This window comes from Pteropus alecto, unplaced genomic scaffold (assembly GCF_000325575.1).
Source record: "Pteropus alecto unplaced genomic scaffold, ASM32557v1 scaffold74, whole genome shotgun sequence".
Lineage (NCBI taxonomy): Eukaryota > Metazoa > Chordata > Mammalia > Chiroptera > Pteropodidae > Pteropus > Pteropus alecto.
Window position 1 is genome coordinate 6,204,413 of NW_006436291.1, and position 15,259 is coordinate 6,219,671.

The following is a 15,259-nucleotide window of genomic DNA, read 5'->3' on the forward strand; positions in this document are numbered from 1 at the left end:
CCTTTTGCACCTGGGTCTCCAAGCCCCATGCCCTCCGTGTGGGATCCCCTGGGACAGGAAACCATCCCTTCCATTCCCTCATGCCGACACAGAGTGGGCACCCGCCAGTAACGGGCACATGTGCGGAATGAGGGGTGTCAGAGCCACAGAGTGCGGGGCCACCACCTGGGGCTGCCGCCTCACAGGGGCTTGTGGTCCTGGGAGCTGTAGCCACTGAGGCAGGAGAGCCGAGGGGGAGCCCCCACCCCCCGCGCAAAGCACGTGCTCACACACACCCCAACCCCAGCAACTCTGTTTAGTCTCTAAACTGGGCCTCTTTGGGAACTCTTACTTAGTTCACGAATAAAACACTTAGTTTAAGTTTGCAGTTGACCAACTGAGTCCAACTCACTCGGGCCAGATAGGACAGAGGTAGCACCAGCCCAAGGAACCTTGCCAGTTCCTGGCAGAGCCCGGACCAGAAGCCAGGACCCGACTCCCTCCTCACACGGATCCAATAATTACGCAGAAGCAGCTCCCCCCATGGACTGTCACCTCGCACGACCCAGGCACACTGTCCACTCCATCTTCGTGAAGAAACCTGCTCAGCCCCAGGAGGCAGGAGCGGGCCCATCATACCCAGTTCCCAGCTACGGAAGCTGAGGCTCAGCCCATTAAGTGACTTTCCCGAGGTCTCCCGGGACAGGGTGTGAGCCTGGGACAGGACGTGAGCCCGGGACAGGAATTGAGTCCACACCCGCAGTGCCTGCATCACCGGAGCGGCAGGCCAAGCCCTCCCTCCCACCCTGTGGGGCTTTCTCAGAGTTCACAAAGCACAAGAGGCCGAGGCCCTAGAACTTCCTGGCTTTGGAGCCTGGAGTGTATTTGGCAAGGGTTTAGGGTTGCTAGATTTAGCAAATAAAAATATTTGGGCCAGACGCTAAACAAGTGCTTGCTGTTTAACTAAAATTCTGGCACTGGGCGCCTGGCTTACTTGACAAACTTACTAGGGTGGCAAGTGGTCGGCAAGCTGCGAGGTGAGGGCGGCTCACAGGTCCCTCCGTCCTGGGGTCCCCAAATGTTCTCACTAACGAGTCCTTGTCCCATGCTCTTGGCTCCTTCTCGGCATGTCAGCCCATCATGCCCGGGGGACAGTTCTGGCCTTCAGGCTCTCTTGCCAGCACCCCTCCAGGGACATTTGAGATAATAGCGGGACTAAAGGAGGCATTTTACAATTTGGCTCTGTAAAGGACACAGAGGTCACTGACGTTCGTGCCAGGGTCCTCGGCTACAGTTCCACTCAGGGGCTTGCCCCAGCTGCTTCCCACCACTGCAGGAGACGCCTGGGCTGTCCCTGCTCTGTTCACATGGGAGAGACAGCAGATCAGGCCGCCGAGCATCCCTGGGCGATTGCAAACCTGCCCCCATGACTCAGGGAGAGACGGCAGTACACAGCCAAGTCCAAGGCAGACATTGCTAACCAATGCCCGCATTCTTTCCCACTGAATCCACAAGCAGCCTCGGCAGCCTCCTAAAACTGAGATCTCGGGCGCCACTGTCAAGGACTCAGTGTCAGCACAGAAATGAAAGTCGCCCTGATATAAATTCAGTCACAACCAAGGGCCTGAGATGGCTTGGGATGGGGAGAGGGGCAGGGAGAAGATGGGGGACATCAGCTTGGAAAGAGGGAACGGCACAGACTCTAGACTCAGAAGTCTGGTTTGCGGCCTGGGGCAGCCTCCGAGCGACTCTGAGACCTCGGTCCAGCGCCAGCTCTCCTCGTGGTGACACGGGCACAGAGCGCTCTCCCTGCAGAACCTTGCTCAGGGGACGGCTCACGAGAGGCGCCTGCCCAGTGCCCGTGTCCCCGCAGGGCTGAGCGTGTGTCCTGCGCCCTTCTCCGTGAAACTCTCAACAGGTCCCCAGGCCCAAGGCAGCTAGAAACGTAGGCACAGAGGGGCCCCCAGGCTTCCGTCCCAGTTGGCATTTCTGAGGGACTTTTCCTAGAATGATAGCTCAGGATCCCAGGCCTTTGCTCAAATGTCCAGCACAGAATGGCTCTCGCCACGGGCTCAAAGCTCGGAGTTCCGCACCAAGTCGTGGAGCAGAAAAGGACAGAACCGAGCTACGCAATGGACTAATAACACAGCAAGGGGTTGTGAGGGTCCTCTGTTCCCCTCCGGTGGCTCTTCACCCATCTGCCACCTGATCCCGAGATGCATGACCACGGCAACCAGGTCTATAAGTGACTGAATTATAATTAACTGACTCATTGAATGAAATACTGGCAAGGGACATTTGCTTAGGACTTGACAATTTGCAACCTGTTTATACACACACACACGCACGCACGCGCGCGCTCATGCTTTTTAAATTCTCACAGCGACCATGAGTAAAGGTTGCATAGGAAATTTTTTTAGGCCAACTTAAGAAACTGAATCTCATATACTGTTCAAGGCCATGCCAAGATGAGCTGAAGCTGGCAGGTGACTGCCAAGTTCACCTTCTTTAGGTAGGCCAGCTTCCACTCTGTGTCCTGTGCAAACTGGCTGCGAGGTCCTTGCCTAGCCCCAAAATGCATCATGGAGGCTTCAGGAGTCAGAAATCCTTGAATCTGAGAGATGTGGGCAAGGCCTCTCCGTCTCCCTAAGGACACATGGAATCTACAATGGCCTTTCCTCCCTGCTGGCATATCGTCACCTCCTCTGAGGTCACAGGGAGAAAGAGAGAGGCAGGTTAGCCAGGCACAACGAGCACCACCCTGGGCTAAGCTGGGCTGGGGGCAGCATCTGCCTTTTCTCCCCACCCCATGTTCTACTTCCAATGCACACATGCGCACACATAAGCACACACGCGTGCATGCACTCAGACACAAATGTGCATGTAAGCACACATGCACATAGGTACATACACATGCACATCCACATAGGTGCACACATACACTCATGTGCACGCAGACACATGCACACACGTGTGTGCACTCAGACACATGTGTGTGCAGGCACACACGCACATCCACATAGGTACACACACATGTGTACACTCAGGCACACATGCATGCATGCATGCACATGTGAACATGTGCATGCAGACAAGGTCACATGTGCACACATGTGCATGCACCCAGACACACATGTGCATGCAGACACACATGCAGATGCATGCACATCCGCATAGGTGCACACGTGCATGCACTCTGACACACATGTGCATGCAGGCGCACGTGCACGTAGGAGCACACATGCACACGTGCGCATTCACCCAGACACACATGTGCATGCAGGCACACATGCACCTAGGTGCACGTATACGCTCATGGCTACAGCTTTTGCTCTCCTCTGGGGTCAGTCGGCCCATCGCTCACCCTCACCCTCAAGATCACATCCATTCTTCCTGGCGTCCCTTACTGTAACCTGATGAAAAATTCATATTTTCTATTTCCCCACTCCTCAGCCCATTCGTCATGGGAAGTGTTGGGAAGCGTAGGCTGGCTTAAAGTGTGCCTGTCTCGTGAGATGATTTTGAAGCATCTGATGGGGAAATTTCCAGTCCTTTTAAGAGACCGGTCGTGGAAGAAGCCACATCCGGAGCAGTGGGCCTCTGCTATCTTACCTGGGAATCGGTGCAAGCTGTGAACGCTCTCCCCAGGAGAGAAGGGCTCCATGCTCCCACGTCCTGGATCTCCACCCCGAGAGCCTGCCGAGGTCTGGCGAGGGTGAGCATGGTGGCTGCCAGCCCGCAAATGAAGTAACAGTGTTAAATCCTGCATGAATCAAGAGGCTTCTGCCCCAGAGCAGCCATTCTACCCAGAAGGTATTTGCATCTCTCCTCTCTGACTCTGGAGGGGGCCCAGGTTTCCAGCGCTGGACAATATCACCTGACATAGAATCTCCATGAGGACAGAAAACCTGCTGCGTTCGTCACCATTATGTCCCCAGAGCCTGGAACAGTGCTGGGCGTGTCGTAGGTTCTCAACAGTTATTTGCAGAGTGAATGAGTGAATGAGTGAATGAATGCTACAGAGTGAAGCGAACAGTCCCTAAGAGTCACTTTTTTTTTTAATTAATTGCAGGAAATTTGAGGAAATGGCACACAATCTGCCTTTTCCTCTTCACCTCTCTTTCCTACCTTGGAGAAAGTCCCTGAGCCAAAAAGATGGGACCCTACACTCTTACTGAACACTGTGGCATCAATCCCGAGGAAGAGGCAAGTTTCTAGCACTTCGGAAAAGGTCGAAAATACTCCGTAAAGAATTTCACAGGAAGCAGAAAACGCCATCTGAGGGTTACAGTGATGGGCGCATTAAGGGTCCTTGGTAAATACATACTAGTTGGTTGACAGATAGAAAACACAGATGGCCAGTTTGGAGGCCAGTGTGATTTGTTCTTTGGCCAAATTTTTCCACCAGCTCTTGGAATTCAGAATAGCATTAATATATGGTTGACATGACCCCATTTTGCATTTTTTTCCCCTTCTGTGGCCCCTTTGCTCCAAGAAGCACATGGAAAAAAAAAATCACCTGAGGCTCATCCTTCTGAAGCACGACAGACAGGTGTTGGTGCACCTGTGCCAGGCTGCCCTGCCATCTGGGCTCATCTCTGAGGCCCTGGCACCAGGTGGCTCGCTGGCTCTGGGCTCCAGGTCCTCTAGAAGCTTCTCACCAGGGCCAAGCCCCAGCCCCAGACAATGCCGGGCCTGTCACACAGGGAAATGTCACTGCTCCTAGAGATACATTCCCCTCCCCCAGCCCCATTCTTGATCCTGGACATTAAATATTTATGAGTTCTTAAAAAAAAAAAAAAGCCACAAACCTCAAATAATGCAAGTTGTCTCCTAGGCCGGGAGATTTCAAGACGATAAACATTATTTAGAAACGCCGTGATATGCTTCATATTGTTATGCAGTTGGGGACCATATTAAAACCCGCCAAGGCTGTTACACCTAATTTTTGTTTCAATTCAGGCAATATTGCCACTGCTTAATATGATTTCTATTTACTTTTCTCTATTGTCAGGATTTTATTGGGGTTGTGTCTGCCTTATCAAGCGGATCTTCCCTGAAAGGGAGGTCAGACTGTGCCTCAGACCTCAGAATTTTCTGTCATCTTTCTTTTAAAGGGGTTTCCATTATAGTCTGCTTGGTCTGAATTCACTCAAAAATCTTCAACGCTAATAATATAAACTCTTTTTCTTTACTGTTGTCCAATTACAATATTTCTACCGGCACAAAGCCTGACAGCTTGATATTTAAAAGCTATATAAACTCTCATCACCCAGTTTTATGTCCCCGTTTTTCTACGGTACCATTGGATTTGGGTGAATGCTACAAAAAATGTGTGCGTTGAAGGGTTTCAAATCAAGTCATCTCCTCCATCTATAAAAATTGAATTTTAAAGGTTATTTTAATTATAAGTTTAAACCCAGGCACTATTAATGACAGGGGCCGCCTCCTCCACCAATGCATTCACCCCCTGTCTCCCTGGGGTGACAGCCAAGCTGGGGAAGGTGGTTATTTCCTGAACGAAATGTAATTTTGCCAAATAGGATATTATTTTTTAAAGTATTCTGCACTTTGCATAAGTCTCTCTTCCTGGACTGGTCCAGGGGGTGGGGGTGAGGTGACTCGTGACTCGGCCTGCCGAGGTGGGTCCCCTTCTGCACAACCTGCAGGAATCTTTCCTTATAGCAAGTGTGAAGGAAGAGATTCTATTAATGTCCCACGTCCTTTAAGTCACACGGAACCCACCTGACTATCTGCCAATCAAGCCAGGACGTCACATCGCCGAATAATTTGGAGGAAAAAAAAAAAATAACGAATAAAGCGAAATCCAAATTTCAAACCCTCATTTCTTCAGATTGCAATCTAAACTCCTTTAGTTTAAGGATGGGGGGGGATCTTTCTCACATGGGCTCGCAGACTCCAAGTTTCTAAACGTGTTATCAAAGCCGTGATTGAAATCTGACAAAAACAGACTGCGTTTTATAATAATGTCCCGCAGCCAAAGTATGGCACCAATAACTAAACAATACTTTATCACCTTTGCCACTTTCAACAGCTCCCATTAATATTGAGATCATAGTGTTCGGCCCTCTATTCCCCAGCTGACTGCCTTAGTGACAGCACTGGCTAAGGCGGTGACATTGAAAAATATTTGCCGTGACATGGCCACAAATCACAGCGAGACAAGTTTAAAACTCAATATTCACTAAACTTGCATCGGGTAGCTTCTTGTTCCAATTTCTAAAACACAATTACTCTACGCTCTCTTCTCTGAAATAGCAAAACAGAAACGGGTGTATGCGAAGCAAAGGAAGAGGGAGAGATAGAAACATTAGATTCTTTAGAGCGCACCAGAGTATCATTTTATAAGCCAGAGATGACCGCTGGGGAGAGGACCGAGAATCCGGACTCTGTGTGTGGGGAAAGGTGCCTGTTCTGGGGACCGTTCGGGATGCTCACAGCAGCCTGAACTCAGATTGCAATTACCTGTAGTCCTGGGTTCACCCGACAGCCTAATTTTACACGTATCGATTTTTATTTTCAGCTTTCTCAAGATGCTAAAGCAGATGTTGGTCCACCTGGCAAGTGCTCCTAATTCACTTTGCAGAGGCCGTGTCAGCATGGCGGCATGTGGCCCCCGCCCACTCTGTTCCTGGTACTACACTGCGCTTGTGCCAGCCGCCTGCACCCCGACCCCGAGTCAAGCACCGGGAGCCGGTGAGGCCTCGGAGGAGACGGCACTACCCTGCAAGAAAAATCGTCACCATCGATTCCTGCAAGAAAAATCTTCCCAGAGGCCGGGCATCCACACAGCTCACGCCAAAGCAGTTCCTCCCTAGGAGTGTGACAGGCTGGGACTCTGAGTGTCTTCAGAGCACAGAGCACATATCCGCTCCCCCCCCCCACCAAACCCCGCCACCCCGCCATCCTCACGCCTGGCACAGGCACCAGCTGCCGCAGACACCTGTGAGCAGGTGCGAACCGGAGAGCGGGCATTTACCCGAGACCATGTCTCACTGCTGGAGAGCCCCATGGTTTTGCCACCAAGTCACCACGGGACCCCTGCCGGGCCACAGCCTTGCGTGGAGCTCCAGGTTTCCTCGCCTTCGGCATGAGGATGGTCCAGGGCCACCAGCTCGGGTACTCGATTCCAGCTCGTGAAGAAGACCCGCACTGTGAACACAGGCCGCCAGACGCGTTTATGAGATGGCGGAGTCACCAGGTGACCTTCTCACTCTGGATGATGCAGAGCCAGTCCTCAGAGCCTGACGACCTTGGGAAACTGTTGTCTGTTCTTGCTGTGTAGACGCTTGGCTGGAGTTGTTTCCTGGTGCATCAGTTTTGTAGAGAAAGGTGGCTTGTTGACCCGTCGTGAGCATCAGCCTGTGTATTGCTGAATCTAAACAAAATGCAGATTGGAAATTGTCTATTGGGCTCAGCATCTCAGGAGTCATCGATGATATGAAGGAAAGCCATTTCAGTACGGATAGTCACAATAAACGCGATGTAACTTTTGTACGTTCAGTTTACGTTGGCACAAACGAATCTACCAGATCTGTCCCCGTGGCCCAAAGATGACCCTTCCTGTCCATGAGAGGATGGTCTGCCCCCACCTCTGTGAGCAGGACTGTCTGTCGTCCACCCTCTCTTAGTCTTCCTGTGGTATGGTGGGCAAGTGTCTTTCAGTTCATAGGTCTCTGTGCTGGGGGAACCACAGCCAGGGGCTGACTTAGATGATGAGGTCCTAGTCCCCAAGCCTGAGTCAGATGCTGTGACGGGACTAGATGTTCTGGGGAGAAAGTGAGTGGTTTCCTTGCATGTGGGAGGGATATGAACTTTTGTGGCCGGAGGGCAGGCCATGGTGGACCCCATTTCGAAGATGGCCGCCACGCTACCTTCTTTCTTACACGCTCATTTGCAATGTGACTTGCCGCCCCCCTCGCCAGGAGATGGAGTCTATTTCGTTCCCCTTGGATCCGACAGGCCTCATAAACAAAACGTGGTAGAGGATGCTGTGATTTCCAAGGCAAAGTCATAAAATGTCTTTGTGGTTTCTCCTGTTACTTCTTGGACCCCAGCCATCACGCTGAGAGGAAGCCCAAACAGCCACACGGAGGGAACGAGGCACCCAGCCAACAGCTCTGAACTCCCAGCCATATATTAAGGCCATTTTGGACGTTCCAGCCATCCCAGTGCCCTCAGCCAACACCATGTAAAGCACAGTGACTGCTGGGTCAACCCACAGAGCCTCAAGAAACGGTAAATGTGAGCCGTCGCATCTGTGGCGGCTTGTTACACGGCAATGGATAACTGAAACCAGGTTCGATCTAAATAACAGGTACGCCGTTCGTTCAACTTTCCCGTCTACCCGAAGATTCTCAAAACAAAAAGTTGAGAAAAAATGTTTAAATGTAAAAGTCCTATCTTTAAGAAGGAATCATAAACACAGAACACACTGTGGGATAAGATAAAAAGATGCACCCAGAATTTCCAGAGTCTCATGAAGCAACAGACTGAGTAGAAGCAAGAAAACCATTAATCCAACCAATTGATGGAGAAACCCAAGAAACCAGAGGAAGAGAGGGTAGGGGGCGATTCCAAACATCTAGACGCAAATATCCAGATGGAAAGAAAAGGTGAGTCTATATTTTACAGGTGTCCACTTAAACATCACGTGACTATTTCAAATATCCAGATGGTCACGCCATTGTTCTTACTACCTACAGTGAGGACGGGAGAGAGATTTCGGTTATTCTGAACAGCCACACACCTATGCTGTGGCCATAACACCATTCAGATATATGGGAGATCCAACAATAAAGGATCGAATGAGCAAGTGATAGCACAAGAAAAAAAAAACAAAGAAATATTCGGCGACCATTAAAAATGGTGGGAGTTTCCTGTTGGGGCAAGGTGTTCCTGAAACTCTAAATTGTTCCATGCAAAGAGTGAGCTATAAAACCAAAACGCAGCGTGTGATCTGATTTTGTATGAAAAGTAGATTCGTATGCAATGTGCTCTGGAAAAGCCTTGAATGCGATACATCAGGATGCTCACAGTCATGTTGTGGCTGGTAGAGTAGCAGTAACTTTGATTGTCATCTTTATAAGTGTTTTTATAATTTTAAAAATAGTGAACAAGAAAAAATAATAACAATAATAAAAATAAAAATAATAAAATTGGTAAATTAAAAAAAAAACAAATAACAGGGTGAATGTTTTGTAAAATATTCACACGAACTGCATTTCTCTTTCATATCTCCCGAGTACTTGGCCTTCTCCCCAGGTAGCCTACGCTAACAATTTGCTTGAGGGAAAATAAAACTTCTTACAGAAAGAAGATTATATTTCAATTCTGACACCAAAATAGAACTTTGTGTGAAAACTAGGCTTTGTTAGAGAGAAAAACTGTCTCTGGCCCCCGTTAGCCAACCTGGATGGACTGAGCCCCAGGGCTTTAGGTAAGGAAAGAGGTAGAAGGAGGAGGGAGGGAGGTCTGCTCTCTGACCCCAAGGAAGTGGGAAGGAGGCTCGCCAAGGCAGGAGGCGGGGAGACCCTCTGGCCAGAGGCCTTTGCCCCATTTTGGGAAGAGACCGCTATCCGGGGAGCCTGCACCAAAGTGGAGGTAACGCAGACGAAGAGATGTCAGACCGAAAGTCTCCACAGTGTTCTGAGTCTTCTCTGGGTTCGTTTGACAGGGCGTTGCATTGAGAGCGGTGGGCTCACAATGGGGTCCCCAGGGTGGCCCGCAGCAGCCACCCAAGGCCAGGCAAGCCTGCGTCTGAATGCCGGGACTTCTTACCTATAAGAACTGTTTCCTTTTCCCGGAGCTTCCATTTACTGGTCTTAAAACCAGGAGCACATGACTCCCTTCACAGTGGTACAGTGACAGCTAAGGCAATGTGCAGAGAGCACTGGCCACCAGCTTCCAAGCCCCTGCCTGTCATTCTGTAGCCTCGAAGCCTCAAAGCTGAGCATAAGGCAGCAGTAAACGCTCTTGAATGAGAGACTTGAGTTCAAACCCAGGGCCAGCACCGACCCGCTGAGTGCCTCCCACAATTCCCTGGATGATCCTAGGGCCTCAGTGCCCAAAATGAGGAGCTTGTAAAACCCGAGCCCAAGGTTTGCTCCATGTCTATCATGATGACCCTGAGACCTTCTGCTGGGGGCGTGTCTGTGTCCAGGGATGTCCACCCCAGGCCACAGGGTCTGCCCGGCACTCATGTCCCCAGACGAGCTTAGGCTTCTTGGAAAGAGTCTGAAAGAGCATCCCGCTACAGAAAAAAAAAAAACTGTATTTTCACTGATCACCTAAGAGGGAGACAGATGACACATTTCAGAAGGAAGCCTGAATACAATTGTCACGATTATGGAAAGAATTCTCTCATGTGAGACAGGCCTTTATGAATAAACTAAATACGGCTAATATTAAAGGTAATGGTGCAAATGATTGAATAGCTTGACAGTCCTCCCCTCCAAATAGCCTCCCGTGGGGATGTAGGCTGGATGACAAGAGCTCAACCTGCAAAGAAAAAAGCAAATGCAAATGTGGCTCCCAGGCCAAGGGGGGATCTGGACCATCGCCCAGAGGTGCCGAGGCCCGAATCCCCGACCTCACACTCCCCTTCTTTCCTCCTCCAGGGAAAACGAGGTGAGTCAAAGCCTGGGGCTCACAGAAACAATCAATGCCCAAAGAAAGGCAAATACATATTTCTTCCTCCCTTCCATCACCGGCCACCGGCGGAAGCCCTAAAGCGGGAGATGGGGTTTGAGCATCATTGTTTTTGAAGACTCTGCCTAACCACCAGACTAAAATGCCGCTGCTGACGAGAACGAGGTCTCCGAGACAGGTAAGGAGGATACTAGACAGTCACCGCTGCTTCCAGCTCCCTGGCCCCTGGTCTCGCCCAGGTAACTGCAAACATCTGACCAGCCTCACACCTCCAGCCCACCTGGAGCACGGCCACAACTGTGCTTTTCCTAAAAGACATCCTCCCAGGCCCTCGCATGGGTAACGGGGAGGTGAGGCTAAATCAGAACCCCTTCGCCTGGTGCTGCAGGCCCCGCAGCCTGGCACTGAGCTTCCCCTCCAAGCTGCTCTCGCATGGCTCCCCCCACCCCACCAACCCTGAACCCGTAGAGATGTCTGTTCACGTCTGTCTGGCTGCCTTGCCGTCTGTGCTACCTCCTTCCTCTCCATCCATGGCCCTTGCCCATGGACGTCACCAACCTCCCTTATTGCTTGTCGGAATCCTACACACTCTGACCACTCCGGTCCTGTCCCCACTTCTTCGGCACACGTATGACGTCTGATTCTCCTTCTCCCCTCCGGTCCTGCGACCAGTCACAGGTTCACCCTGGAGGCACCTGTTATAGACGGCCTCGCTGCAGCCTCTCGCCTTCCTTATTTGTCATACTGTGTCCCTGAGCTCTGAAGGCAGGGACCACCTCACGTATTGCAATGGCACAGTCACATATGTTGATTAACAGCCTTCGGTTTTTCTGACCGTCCTCCAAGACGGAAAAGCCGTGTTTCTCCTTTGAACTCACACAGCATTTAATGCCTCACGTAGGGCCCACGGTAAATTTTAAAGAATAAATACATGTAAAGTGCTCGCTTTGAAGATAACAAGTGCCCGGTTAGTATCAGTTACTGTTATTATCCTTGACTAGAGTTAACTGTAAACATGTTTTACTTCCCCTATTCGACAGGCATTCATTCGCTATTTCAAAGATATTTATTCAGCACCAACTATGTAAGACTTAGGACTCCTGAGGGCGAGACCACTGTTGGGATCATCTTCGTGTCTCCTGCAGCGTCCAGCGCACGGTGCAAGTAGTAAGCATTCATTAAGTACTTGGTGGATGTGGGAATCAATAGATATAACCGACGACTGCCCACCTACCTTATACGTAAAGTGTACGTGGCTTCGTAACCAAAATACATCTCAGGGATCCAAGTGGTCCAATCTCAGAATGGTCACATTCAACACCCAAAAGTAATTCTCATGATCTTTATTTGAATGTCTCCCATAACATTGAACACGCACTTTCTTCCGGGTCTGCAAACTTCGCAGGATCCACGGATATTCCAAAGCTTCCCATAGTCCTCTTTGCTCTCAATTTCCGCCCTGACCAAGCTCTTCTCTTTCCTTCTCTGTTTTTCCTTTTGATTAATTCTCTTTTTTGCCCTTTGCCCTGCCAAGCAGGTGCTGCTAAATTTTCCTTTGAGAGGGAAAATCCGCTGGCCTGAGGATTCTATAGTAGTTCCTTTGGAATCATAAGACCTTCACGTGAACATGGAGAGAGCTCAGACTGTTGGCATTGGCAACCTCTGATAACCGAATCATCCAGCGAGGCCCCGTCCTATTGAAAATCCCAACTTTTCCTTTAAATGAAATACAAGGCTATGGTTATTTTTAGGTATCTCTAAAGCAACTTCATAAAGTCAGGTAACAAAATAAGTAGGATGAAGTCTCAGGAAACCTAGTTAGATTGCTAAAGAAATCTTTTAAAAATAAATAAACAAAACAATTTCTAATTAAGAAAAGCAATGCTCCACCAAAGTGCTTTGTTATGCACATATTTCTAGAATGCTGCTGGTGGTGTCTCAGGATGGTTGATTAATTCAAGACAGCCAAGACCTCCTGTCCTAGGGAATTATATGATGTCTTACTGGACCAGTAACGTAGAAAGGTTGGGAGTGAAAAGTCTGTGATAGAAAACATGGCCATTAAAGGGAACGTATTCTAAGGATGTTTAGTTGCTTGTACAGTAATCGTATGATTTCTGATAGTTTAGTATCCATTTTCAGGTTTTTTCACTCAGATATGATACGAGAATTTCTTTTCCTTTTGTTTTTATTTCACATTTTCACCGCTTTAAAGACTTTTAAAATGTGTGCCAGACTGAGTTCTATTCAAAAGGAAAAGAGAGTGAAAGTTCCCTGGGGTCAGAAGCTGGTGTCTGTCTCGTTCACCACAACATCCCTGCTCCTACAGCCCACCCTGGCACACGTATGCAGGCGTGGAGAAACATTTAAAACTTTCAAAAGCCTTAAACTTAGAGCCAACAAACCAAAAATGAGTTAGACTTTTCCAGTCATCAAATTCTCTAATCAATGAGAAGAGACAAAAAAGAATTTTTAAGGTTCGTTTTAAAAATCAAGTTATTATTGATCCAAAACTATTGACATAAGAAGGTGACAGACGAGGCTTCGTATCAACTCAATATTCCTCCCAGTGCTCTGAGCTGGGCACTGTTGCTGTCCACCTTTCAGCAGATGAGACATGGTGGCACGTGGGGGTCCAGTCGCTCGGCTGAGATCACACAGCTGGGCAAGTGGAGGAGATGGGATCCGAACCCCGAGATGCGCCCCAACGCCTGGGCTCCAAGCCCTGGCCTCTGCTGCCCCAACGGCACCACATTAGACCTGCCGATGAGAGAGTGGGCTCCCCGGACCTGGAATCATCTCCTCGCTCCTTAGCTCTGCAAGTATTTGAGCAGGAATATTCTAGAGGAAATTCAGACGTTGCCTGGATGGAAGGTTTGAACGAAATTACTTTTATGGTTTCTTTCAACCCTGAGATCCATGATTCCAAGAAGGATGGTGTCTATTTCTCTAACACTTTGTATCTAAATTCCCTTTTTCCTTCAGTGCACCCAATATGCTTGGGTTTACATGAGTGAGTCCATATAACTGGCTAAGACATTTGGGGCGGAGGAAGGAAATTGATTCGCCCCAATGAATATCTACAGATACCAAAATCTACTGGTTACTTGCCAAGCTTCTAACGTAACCAAGACCCCACAGGTCAACCTAGGGGGAGCCCTCAAACACCCCAAGAGAATAGCACCCACACAATTAAGAGCATAGCTGATAAGCATTGCAACACAGCGTGGAACCCCACCAAAGACTGAGGAAATGAACTTGGCCGGCCGGAAAAAAAAAAAAAAAGCCTTTCCGGGCAACTTACAAGGCTTAGGTGTCCCTGGATGCTTTTTCTTGGGTTCCTTGGCCCGACCCATAAAACTTCCCAAGCTGCGTTTGTGTTAAACCCTTCCTGATATGCTCCAATAAGTGTGCTTTCGACACATTGTTAACATAAGGCCAGATCTGTAATACAGCATGGACAATTAAGCGCACAATTTTTGTATAAATGCAAAATCCCTCACTGTGAATTATTTAATTAATGCTCTCCAGTTCATTTAATAGAGCTCTTTCAGAGGCCATTTCACTCACAGAAAACTAATTTCATTCTCCGGGTTGATTTAATTAGATCGTATGATATATGGTATTGCTAATTCAGCAGCTCCGGACCCGTGCCTGGGCCCGTTGCCCCTATTGTCGGCAATCTGTCAGCCCCATTTTTAACAGTATTGAAAAATTCAAGCTTTATTATTGCTCGCTCACTCTTTCTCTCCCATCAGGAGGAAAGTAATGAGCTTTTCTTCTTACGAGAGCCGGCAGAGAGCGTGGTACCCTCGGTGCTTCAGGCAGGAGGCAGTATTAACAGGGCTGATTCATGAGTTAAGTTTCCAACTGCTCGTGGCTATTAGCACTCAGTCCTTTGGCTGTCATTTAGTTAAAAAGACTCTTCGGTTAATTCACTCTTTTAATGAGACTGTGCTATTCAACTAATGTATTTTACTGTATGAAAGGTCACACCAGGAACCAAAACAGATTGGAGGGAATGTAGCAAGAAGCCTGGCTGTCAAGAAACAATTCAAGCCTCGGAGGCATTTAGCAGCCCCTGCGTCTGTAATAAGCTCCGGAACTGATGGGCCAGCACTCACCTCCAGAGTTGAGCGCCATAAATCAAGGCTAAAGAGACGGCAGATTAATCAGAGGCTCAGACAAAAAGAGCACGTGTTCCATTACCCATATAATCACTAACATGATTGCCAGACAAGCTAAGGAACTGGATGCAGGGCTGGAAAAATATAGTTCAAGAGAGCGCTGGAACTCAGTTCTGTTTAGCTGCAAGCACTAAATCTTTTCATTAAGGCCCCGTTGCCTTTCATTTTCTGAGCCGCTGCCCTGGGTGGGGGCCGAGGAGGGGAACGTGGAAAGGGTGGAGGTTTGGACGGGCAGGTACGGCTGGCACGAGAGAGCTGGGCCAGGTGGGGTGGGTGGGTGCTGAGCGGGCCGAGGGCAAGGGCACGCCTCAAAACACGACACGGGTGCAAGCTGACGAAAGGGTCTGGCGTGCTGGGCTGCGTCAGACCCGGCCGGGGACTCGAGGATGGCAGGACCACACTCGCAGCTCTGGCTCCGCTCT